We start from the raw sequence: 10634 nt of genomic DNA, 5'->3' as shown, positions 1-10634 counted from the left end.
AAGGCAGGAACTAAAAACAGCTAGTCACATCTCATCCACAGTAAAGCTCAGAAAATCTATGAATGCATGCTAACTTATTTGCTCACTGGTGCTTCGCATGATTTCTTCCCTTGTATATAACATCTTCTATAGAGAGCGGTGCTATCTGCAATGTGTATTTTCTTACATCAAATGATTTAGACAAACTTCCATAGAGACACCCACAGGCCAACCCAATACAGACAATACCCTATTTATTTATTCAGGTGATTCTAGGTGGTCTCAAGTTGACAAACCTAATCATCACAGTGGAAGAAAATTTGAAAACAGAAAATACACCCAGACTAGTAAGGCAAAATCCCCATAATGCCAGCATATGTACTTGAAAATATATATTATTGCCTGATCAAAGTTCAGATGCTACAAACTCAAGATCTGTTATTCCTATCTGCAGTTCTTCTCTAAGGTACTAATTCTTAAACTTCTTTCTATCCAATTTGTTCACTTGAGTTCTACAGTGTCTTCTTTTGCTAGGACTGTAGGTCAGTTACCTGAGGAAATGGCTGCTAGATACTTGAAGAAGTTACTCATGTTTTTATGCATTTTCATTCCCTATCCTACTTTCTGTATAAATAGGGAGTTTCTCTTTTCAAAAGACTTATCTGAAAATGTACTATTGTGTCAAGGAACTGCCTCAGATTGGGAAATTGTCCCGAGGAAAGGATGTTTGGGAGCAACCAAGGAACAACTTGAAGTCAATAATGGATGCAAACTGACAGCCCCTGTGTTCTGCTCAAGATAGTTCTCTGCTCAATATAACTCTCTGCTGAAGACCACTCTCTCTTGCAGATTAAATCCAGTCTTTTATTTTTGCATAAGCTGCTTCCTTAGGAATTGCATATGAATTCAATCACCTATCCCAGATTCTCTTTTTATTATCCCGCAAATCAATATTTTATGATCTTAGTCACTTGACTCTAAAGACAAAGCCACATGGCTGAAGCTGGCAAGTCTTGCTGCTTGTTAGAGCTGGAACATGGCCCTGTTGTTCTATTACATTATCAGCAGCTTTCTATTTCTCACCTCTTTCACTGCCTGAGTTTAGCTGTCCTCCAATTTGCTCTTTAGACAGACCTTGAACTCAGAGTTCTGCATGGCTCTGTCTCCTGAATGTTTTAATTAAAGGTGTGTACCAATCATGCCTAGACACAAACCCCTCTTCACCTAGTGCCTACTGTGTCCTAGGCTGGCTCTGAACTCAGAAATCTGCTTGTCTTTGTCTCCTGGGACTAAAAGTGTGTACCACCATTAAGTTTTGATGACCACTATTCCTCAAGATCTGGATCAAAAGCCTGTGTCTTCCAAACTCAAGATCTGAATCACAACTGTGCCCTCCATTTTGGATTATCATTCATTCCATATAAAACATTGAAACCATTCCTTGTTCAACTGCAAACACAAAGAATAAGCTTAGCTTTTTGCCTTGAGATCACCACTCCCTAAGTCTCTTTCGCTCCTTCTGTACTATCTTTCTGACAAAGCTAGCTGTTTAGTGCAGCTACTTGTGTTCTTTCAGGTCAGTGAAGCCCTCATACAATTCATATTGCATGCTTATATTTTGCATAGTCAAGAAATTCTGTAAAGAACAAGTCTCACACAAATTTATGTATTCTTGAACTTATGGATTTAGAGTTTTTCCCCACAACCTTAAGGATTGTCCTGAAGGTCACAGCCATCATTTTGCTGAGGAACACCAGGCACATTCTTGCTTCTTAGAATTGTGCTGTTTCTGGTTATCCTGGGGTCATTAACCTTGACAGAGAGAATATTCCCAAAATGAGGAACATAAACTCAAATATATCCATTATTATACAAACAAGCCTTAAAAACAAGCTGCCTACAGCAGCTGTCAGCACTCAAGAAGACCCACACCCTGCTGGCTCTGTCTGAGGGGCAGAAACTCTATCACACTGTCCCTTCAGTGTCCTTACTGGACCCAGTACTAATGCCCTGTGTGTCACATTTCCTTACCCTATAAAATGACTGTTTTTTAAAGTCAATTACCAAGCAAAACCATGGCTACATTAGACATAGTATGTGGCCTTACATATAGTGAAATGACATTTCAAAACAGAGGCAATTTCTTATTAAAATAATAAAATAAACAGACCTAAATTTTTTCTTAAGTTGGCCAATACTCACCAGGAATTTGCTGAAGAACTGCAAATTCAATTATATAGCAAGAAGTGATATAGAAAACTGAACAATTTCCTTCCAGACTTTGTGGCTTGTCACCAATTAATTTTCATTTTCTTGGCAGCAAATAGAAGTCTCTTTGAGTCATCATTTTGCATATCTTCTCATAATAAAGAGAATAATTAATATGTTGTATGTTTACCGTAGTACTTTTATGCAGGTAGATTTCTAAATTCTTAATGATGTAATCCTTTGAATACATTTTGTCATGTTGATATGACCACCATCAATACAATAATTTTCATTGCTAATTTATAACTATGATTTTGCTGCTGTTATAAATTGTAATGTAAATATTTTGGGGGATAGAACTTTGCCAAAAGACCCAAATAACCCACAAGTAGAGAATGGCTGTTTTATGCCACACAACATCATTACATAAGGATAATTTTAAAGTATGTACTGAATTATTTTCAATATAAGAACATGTAGATAATTTCAATTAAAGTATCTTTTCCAGTATCTGGTATTAGCATACTTCACTAGAAATGTTCAAATACTATACACATCAAATGTGACTGGATATGGCCAAATTGTTATTTGCCACACAAGAATGAGGATCTGCATATGAATCCATAGAAAGCATAGACAAAGCCTTGCACAGTGGTAGATTTGTGACATTCCAGAATTAGGGAAATGTAAACAGGAGGCACCTTGAGACTTACTGGGTAGACCAGCTGAACCAATGAGTTCCAGGTTAAAGGAAAAGAGCTTTCATCAAAAATAAGCTATAGAGTCATTGAGAAAGTAACATATAAACATCTGTTATCCATACACACATGCACACACAAACATGCACACACTCACACTATACATAGATACACATAGGAAGACAGACCATACCTATATTCACATAGGGAGATAAACTGACAGACAAACAGATATGCATGTGTGCTTTGTACCTGCACACATAACCCCACCCCCCACATGGATAAACAAAATATATACAAAGGTGTATATTTTGGGTGCCCAAGTCAGATGCAATAACACTGTATTAGTCTTTCAGTAGATGAGAGAGGGGACATTGAATTAGCTAATTGATTGATGGATGAAAAATTCTTCTGTGATTTTAATTTTCCTCAGTTAAATGTTTTGTCATTTAGATGAGTCTCCTGTTGAGTGTTCATGAGAAAAGAATGTTTATTCCTAATAGTGAGCGTACAGCTTCCCATGGACTGACCAGGTCAAGGTGCAGAAGGAATCTGCTTCTATCACATTATCTATTTACATTAATTATTGTCTGCAAAATTTTGTCATATCTAGATATTTTATTTACATCTCCTATATTTTTAATAATTATTCAGTTCTGGAATTCAACTCAGTTCTTCTCATATGTTTCTTCACTATAATTTAAGATACTTAACTTCCCTAATATAGAGAACACAACACTGTCTTACTGCAAGATTTATTGTTCTGAATTTGTCATTCTCTAACGGCAGTACTTATTTTAAGTGTGTTTTCTCTATTTCTAGTTTACAAATAATCGGTAAGTTTTCAAAATGTTTCTAATCTTTGAAAAATTTATTCATAATCATTTCTACCCCCAACTCATGTCACATCATTCAACTTCATATTCTTTCTGTCTGTCTCTCCTCTGTCTCTGTCTGTCTCTGTCTTGTCTCTCTCTCTCTCTCTCTCTCTCTCTCTCTCTCTCTCTCTCTCTCTCTCTCCCTTTGTATAAATGTGTGAGGCTGTATAGGTTAACCCTTTGAGTCTAGTTTGAGTTGCTTGACTGCTCCTAGACTCAGGTCCTATGTGTGTGATCTATAAACCACAGGACAACTCATTAAAGGAAATTTAATTTCCCCTGTACCAGCAGCAAATACCAGCATCTCCTCAGTTAGGGTAAGGACTTCCTACCCAATGCTTCCCTATTCTTAGAGATGTCTTTCTTGAGCTTGTGCAAATCTTGTGCATATTGTCACAGCCTTGTAAGTTCACAAGTGCACCTGCCATAGTGAGTCTGGAAAAACTGTTCCCTTGAAGTCATTCATCACCTATGGCATATATAACCTTTCTGGCTTCTCTTCTCATGTATTTTAATTTATTCTTTGGACAACATGTCTTCCACTTATATCTTGATCTCTATCTTTAGATCTCTATCTTTAGATCTAAAATCCCCTCTACCTTACATGCATCATCTTAGCACTACTGTAGCAAAACCTCCTTAGTTATTTTGAGACAATAGGAAGGTTGTATTGAGAGCAAGACTCTGACTCTCAGAAACTCTGTTTCCTAGGGATCTGAATTTATTGAAAGGAAGAGAAATTGGCTGGAAATGTTTCCTGATTCTGGAAAATAATAGTCTGTGAAAAGAAGAAGTGGATTCAGTTGTTGATATAACAAGCCCAGTGTACATCTTTAGCTGGCAATAGAAAGGAAACCAGTCAATTGATGAAAAGAAGTGTGATTATTATAAACCTCACTCTAAGGTTTCTAGACAATCTGAGATGGTTTTCAGAGTAATGTGGAAGAGTTTAGGGCTAGTAGTTTTACAGTAAAATGATCTGTGCTTAATGTATCATTCTGGTAGGAGTTTTGGAGACTTGAAATCAGTAAACACAGAGAGTGAAAACCTGCCTTGCAAGTGGCCTGAAAGCTGCTTAGAACAATCAACAGATGGCAGGATTAGATTCTCTGCAAGGACCTGAAAGGGCACTGTGGGAAGTTGTGAAGGTAAATGTTTACTTTCATTGAAAAAAAAATGATGTGCAATATGTCAGGGCCAGAGGATATTCATCAGAGAAATCTGCTGACACCAAGCATGGGCAGCCCAGTAGAGAAGCACTATGCACTCTCGATGACATAGAAGGAAGCACAGGTCCACCCTGGAACTCTGAAGCCAAATGATTCACCATGTGCCTCAGATGCTCCACATGGGGCTAAGAGATCTCATTCCTGCCTTGCTGGATTTCAGTGTTATTTTGTGCAATCTTGCCATGTTATTCCACTGTCCCTCCATCCCTTCTTTCATCTTTTTGAATTGGAGCTTTTACTATGTGTGATTACATGTCAGGCATACATAACAATTTCCCAATTACATATCAGTTTACAGTTGTTAACAGAAATGTCTGTGACTCAGTTGATACACATGATTTAGACTTTAGACAACTTTGAAAATGTTCAGATTGCCTTGATTCTGATAAAGAGATTTTGAACTTTGGAACCAAGAAGCCTGTAGCAGCATGTTAAGATTTACAAACATAGACATACTCAACTTGGAGAGTGTTATGAAAAAATAGGGGAAAGGTTTGTGGGCCCAAGCAGGATATGAACTCTACAGGCAGACCAACAGAGTCAATAAACCTGGACTCTTGGGGCTTTAAGAGACTAAACTACCAACAGAACAGCATAGACCAGCTGGACCCAGGCCTCCATATGCATATGTTGCAGATATTTAACTTGGTCTTCTTGTGGGTTCAAACAACTAGAGAGAGGGCTATCTGAAAATTTGTTGCTTGCATGTGGGATAACTTCTTCTAGATGAGCTGCCTTGTATAGCCTTCATGGAAGATGAGCCTAGCCCTGCAGTATTTTGTGTGCCAGGAGGATATGAGGGAGGGGAGTACCCACTCAGAGGAGAAGGGATAGGAGTAGGGGTAAAGATTGTGGGAGGGAGCAGTGAGCAAGGTATAAAATGAATGAATGAATGAATGAATGAATGAATAAATAAATAAATAAATAAATACTAATGCTTATGTAGTCTTAGTCTGGAAATTTCCAGGTTCATGGATCTCAGCTTAAAGAATTGAAAAAAGACGCACACACACACACACACACACACACACACACACACACACACAAATAAGACACCAATACTCTTTATCAAGAACAAAAAGAAATACAAATTTTGATAATACTGCCAACACTATGAAAGTTCTCCAGGGTCAGGTGTTTTTGTTTGTTTGATTGATTTTTTGGGGGGTGTAATACAAAGGAAGGAAGAGCTAGTTAATAAGTAGATATATTGGATAGATTTATGTTTTGATTGACAGATTTAAGTTATGTAAGCTGTTCTTCACTACATAAAAATTAATCAATGTAATCCACCATATATACAAGCTGAAATAATAAAAGAAAAACATGCTCATCTCATCAGATTCTGAAAAAGCCTTCAACAGAAGCCAACACATATCATTAGGCTGGAAAGTGGATAAATATACAAATTAATGGAGGGAAAAAGTGTCTTGGAGAGATCAGGTAAACAAGGCACAAATCTAAACACAATAAAGGAAATGTACAGCAACTTCATAGCCCATATCAAAATAAACAAAGAGAAACTTAAAATGTCTCCACTAAAATCAAGGACAAGACAAGTCCACTCTCTCCATATCTATTCAGCATAATTCTTGAAGATTGAGCTAGAGTAACAAGACAACTAAAGGAGATCAATGGTATATAATCTAGAAAAGAAGAAGTCAAAGTATTACTATTTGCAGATGATATGACAGTATACATATGTCATCAAAAAAAAAATCTATCAGGAAACCCCTACAGTTGATAAACAATTTTAGCAAAGTTCCTGGATACAAAATTAACTCAAAACAATCAGTAGGCCTTAAATATACAAATGATAAATGGGATGAAAAAGAAAATAGGGAAGCAACAACATTTACAATAGTCAACATTTTTTTCAAAAGTATTTATTCCCAATTTCCATTAAGATTTTTTCCTACAATGTACTTTTCCCTCAATGATTCAGTCTTTAGGCCTGCCTATTACAACATTTGAGTACTTAGGCTTGGCCTTTTCTGTTTGTAACAATAATAAATTATCTGTCTCCTATGTCAAGCACATCTGGACAGGATCCTAGGAGTGGGCAATAGAATGTTTCGTGTTTTGTGGATAACCTTGCTTTTCTCTATGGAGTTTTTATTTTTGTCTTATGAGGTAATTGGTAAATTATTCTACTATTGACAAATGTGTTTGGCCTGTAGCTTTGTATGTCAATGAGAAGTTTAGGAAATTTCTGTATTAGCATTCAACAGCTTACTTAAAAAACTATAGCATGTGCTCAGTTCACTATAATATTGACCAGCCTGAAACCAGACTCCTCATGTGAGTCCAGTTATTCATTGTCTTTACAGTAGTTTTGTTTAGTTTTGTTCCATTTGAGTTTAACTTCATTTTCCTGGTATGGTGGGTCTTGTTTACAATCTGAATATTTTTATGGCTGAGGCAGGAGAATAAAGCACTTAAGGTCAGCATAGTTTCATATTCTTATACAAAGCCTAATCCATGCATAGCTTAGCACATTTTAACTATTATAACAAAGATATAAGTTAAACATGGCAATATTTTATAAATGCTTATATTTGTAACTATCAGCTTACTTATTCCTTTAAAATTTTGGAATAATAATTGAAAAATAATTTCTATAAAGTGCGCTATGGTAATTATGGAAATTGTTGACCTCCAACAATTTAATTTTTGGTAATCTTGGCTTTTATGGTGTGCTTAACAACACCAGAGAATCTGCATTGTTTTGAACTATGTATCAAGTGAAGATTTGATTTTGTAATATACTATTATAATAAACATAATTAATTGTGACTAAACCACATGGTGTTCTGTTATAATTAATTGGTATTTGCTGACATTCTGACCCAAACAGCAGTAACTTTAGAATAGGACACAAGATACATAGCTTTTCAAGTAGAGATGCTCTTCCTTGCTCTGTCTCAGAAGTCTCTAACATCAATATAAATTGGGTTCAAATACTTCTTGAACCACTTTGCAGTTCAGATCAGTGACATTGGAGATGGCAATCAAGCATTGACTTGTTTGAAAATCTTCCCAGATAATTGTATATGCCTTCTGATTAGGGCCTATAGTTCTATTCCAAACCAAACATAAGTCTGACTTGCTTAGTTTAGTTGCAATAGAAATTTTGATGTAAAATCATTTAAAAGTGTGATAAAAATAGATCAGTTTTCTAGTGTTCTAGAATATTTAAAGCGTTTAATTAATGGGTATAGTTTCCTGCCTTTCTCTGCCTTCCTAAAACAATGTCAATAAGGCATTGTGGAAACATTTTCTAATATTTAAAAGTCATAGCAGGTCAAGGAAGTGTTGATGTAAGATGAGATAGAGCACAGAATGATTTAGACTCCAGTTGGAGTTTTCAGATTAGACTTCAATATATAGTTTTGGAAAGATTCTAATCACACAAGTATACATAAACACACACACACACACACACGCACAACACAACACAACACAAACATAGAGAAACACATACCCTGTTGAGGTGTGAAAATATTATGATGGTAATAATTCACAAGATCTTTCAGAAAATGCCCAGAGATATTGATCTAATAAACACATTAGGCCTCAGTTCCATGAGACAAAGATAATTATAAGGCTTTTAAAAACACATTATTTGAGATTTAATTCTTGATGATTTGTCCCAAAAATTAGAGAACTGTTCCTGGAATTTCATATAGTTCATTATTGTCATTTTACAGCACACTAGCTCACACAGCTGCTTGGAAACACCTTTCTCTCTAGAGAGTATCCTCTTACATTCTTTCTGCATTGACAAACCTGAAAAACAAAGCTTAAGTCTGTGGGGATGAATCATACAGGTGGAAAACCTTCAAACAGTTGAAGATTTGACTGGCTCTAGTGAAGTCTTAATCAAAAAGATAACTTTACTTCTTAGTTAAAAAGAAACATTATTGCACAAGGATTAATAAACTTAATCTTGAACACTTAATACTAGAAATCTATTCTACAAACTCCATGCTTTTAATTGTATCACCAAGGTCCTTGCCTCTCTTTGGTTAAATGCATATCTGCCCAGGAGGCATTAAACCTTATTAGCTCTTGTTTTAGATTTCAAATAACATCAAATCCTGTCAAAGACAATCAAGTTGATTCCCTCTCTTAATGTCTACTCTAGTTCCAAGTAACTTTCAAGAAAGAGAAAACCTCAAAGCTCTTTGATTAGCACAGAGAATATTGGCTCCCTTCTATTCCTAAAACACTTCTAAGTACTCCCTCATCACTCCCCTTTTCTGCCTTCCAAACAGTGAGCTGTTACTACATGTGCTAATTCACAATTTGTCTGTAGGTATTCTCTCTGAACTTAATGTTGTATGGCACTGAAATAATTTCTTTAATGTTTTCTTGTTCTTTCATAGACTTTTAGACATTCTTTAAGAGAAAGTGTAAAATATCTTATGGATGTAATAACATTTGTGGAACTAGAGAGACAGGTTAGATTATGTTTTCCACAATTTGGCTGCAGAGTTGAAAATATTTTCTTCTGAGTATTTGCAAAAGTTCTCTTGGGTGAAAGGATATGAGGGAACTAGGGTAGAAAAGAAAGATAAATAGGGGGAAAATTCCATAAGTGAGAATGGAAGTGACACATATTAATCTGGAGAACAGATGTTGTACTGTTTGCTAGATACATGTTGCCCAATTTCTGGTCCATGGAGTGATGCTGAGGCTACTTTCCATGATTGCTTGGTGAGAAGATTTTTCAGAGAATGTGCAGCTCCTGGTTTTCAGTAACATTCAAAATAACTGGAGAAAGCATGTATGTTGGTTTATGATTGGCATCAGAAGACTCACACAGATCCCAACATACAGAATAAAAAGTTGTTGCACTCTTCATTATGTTTTACCATTTCTGACCTCCTTACCTGCCCCTCCTTTGACTTCTTATACTCATTCCTAATAGGAAAGGGAAAGAGGAAATGATCTAGCAAATTCAGTTAACACATCACAAAATCATGATTTCTAATATTTAGATACTTCTGGTCAAAACTGTTATAAAATAGTTTTAAAAATCAACTATACGTTATAACCAAGAAGATATTATTAATCATTAGAATTTGGGATCTTAGATAGAGATCACTGCATGATTGGATTTAATTACATTGGCTGTCTTATGTTCCTTGTTCAGTCTTTACAGAAGGTTCTAGTTGCTTGTCAGAAATAGCAAGTGGAGGATATTTTAATCAAAATAAGCTCAAGGAATTTTTATTGTCATTGTTTCAGTTGCCAACAATGTTTATTTTATGATCAAACATTTAATGTGCACTTTCATGGTCAATTGCATGAAGTCACTTACTGACAGTGATACTGTAAGATAATAAATAATCTACAAACCAACCTGAACTCTCTCAGTCACTTTTACGGTTGTTGTGAAGCAGGCTATACAAAAGTATATTTAATAATGATTGTAAATAAAGAAAGGACCTAGTTCAAAGGGGAAAATAAAATCCTCCATGGAAGTTTTGTGACATTTGACAGAACAAGAGCAGCACATATCTGGAAGAATTTTCTCAATGATTTAAAACAAACAAGTATAAAACAACAGAAAAAGTCTTCATTCTGCCTCAGAGACTAGGGAAATATGTCATATTTTACACTTGGAAAGAATGTAA

Source organism: Mus musculus, chromosome 6, assembly GCF_000001635.26.
Source record: "Mus musculus strain C57BL/6J chromosome 6, GRCm38.p6 C57BL/6J".
Lineage (NCBI taxonomy): Eukaryota > Metazoa > Chordata > Mammalia > Rodentia > Muridae > Mus > Mus musculus.
Note: the sequence above shows the minus strand (reverse complement) of the source record.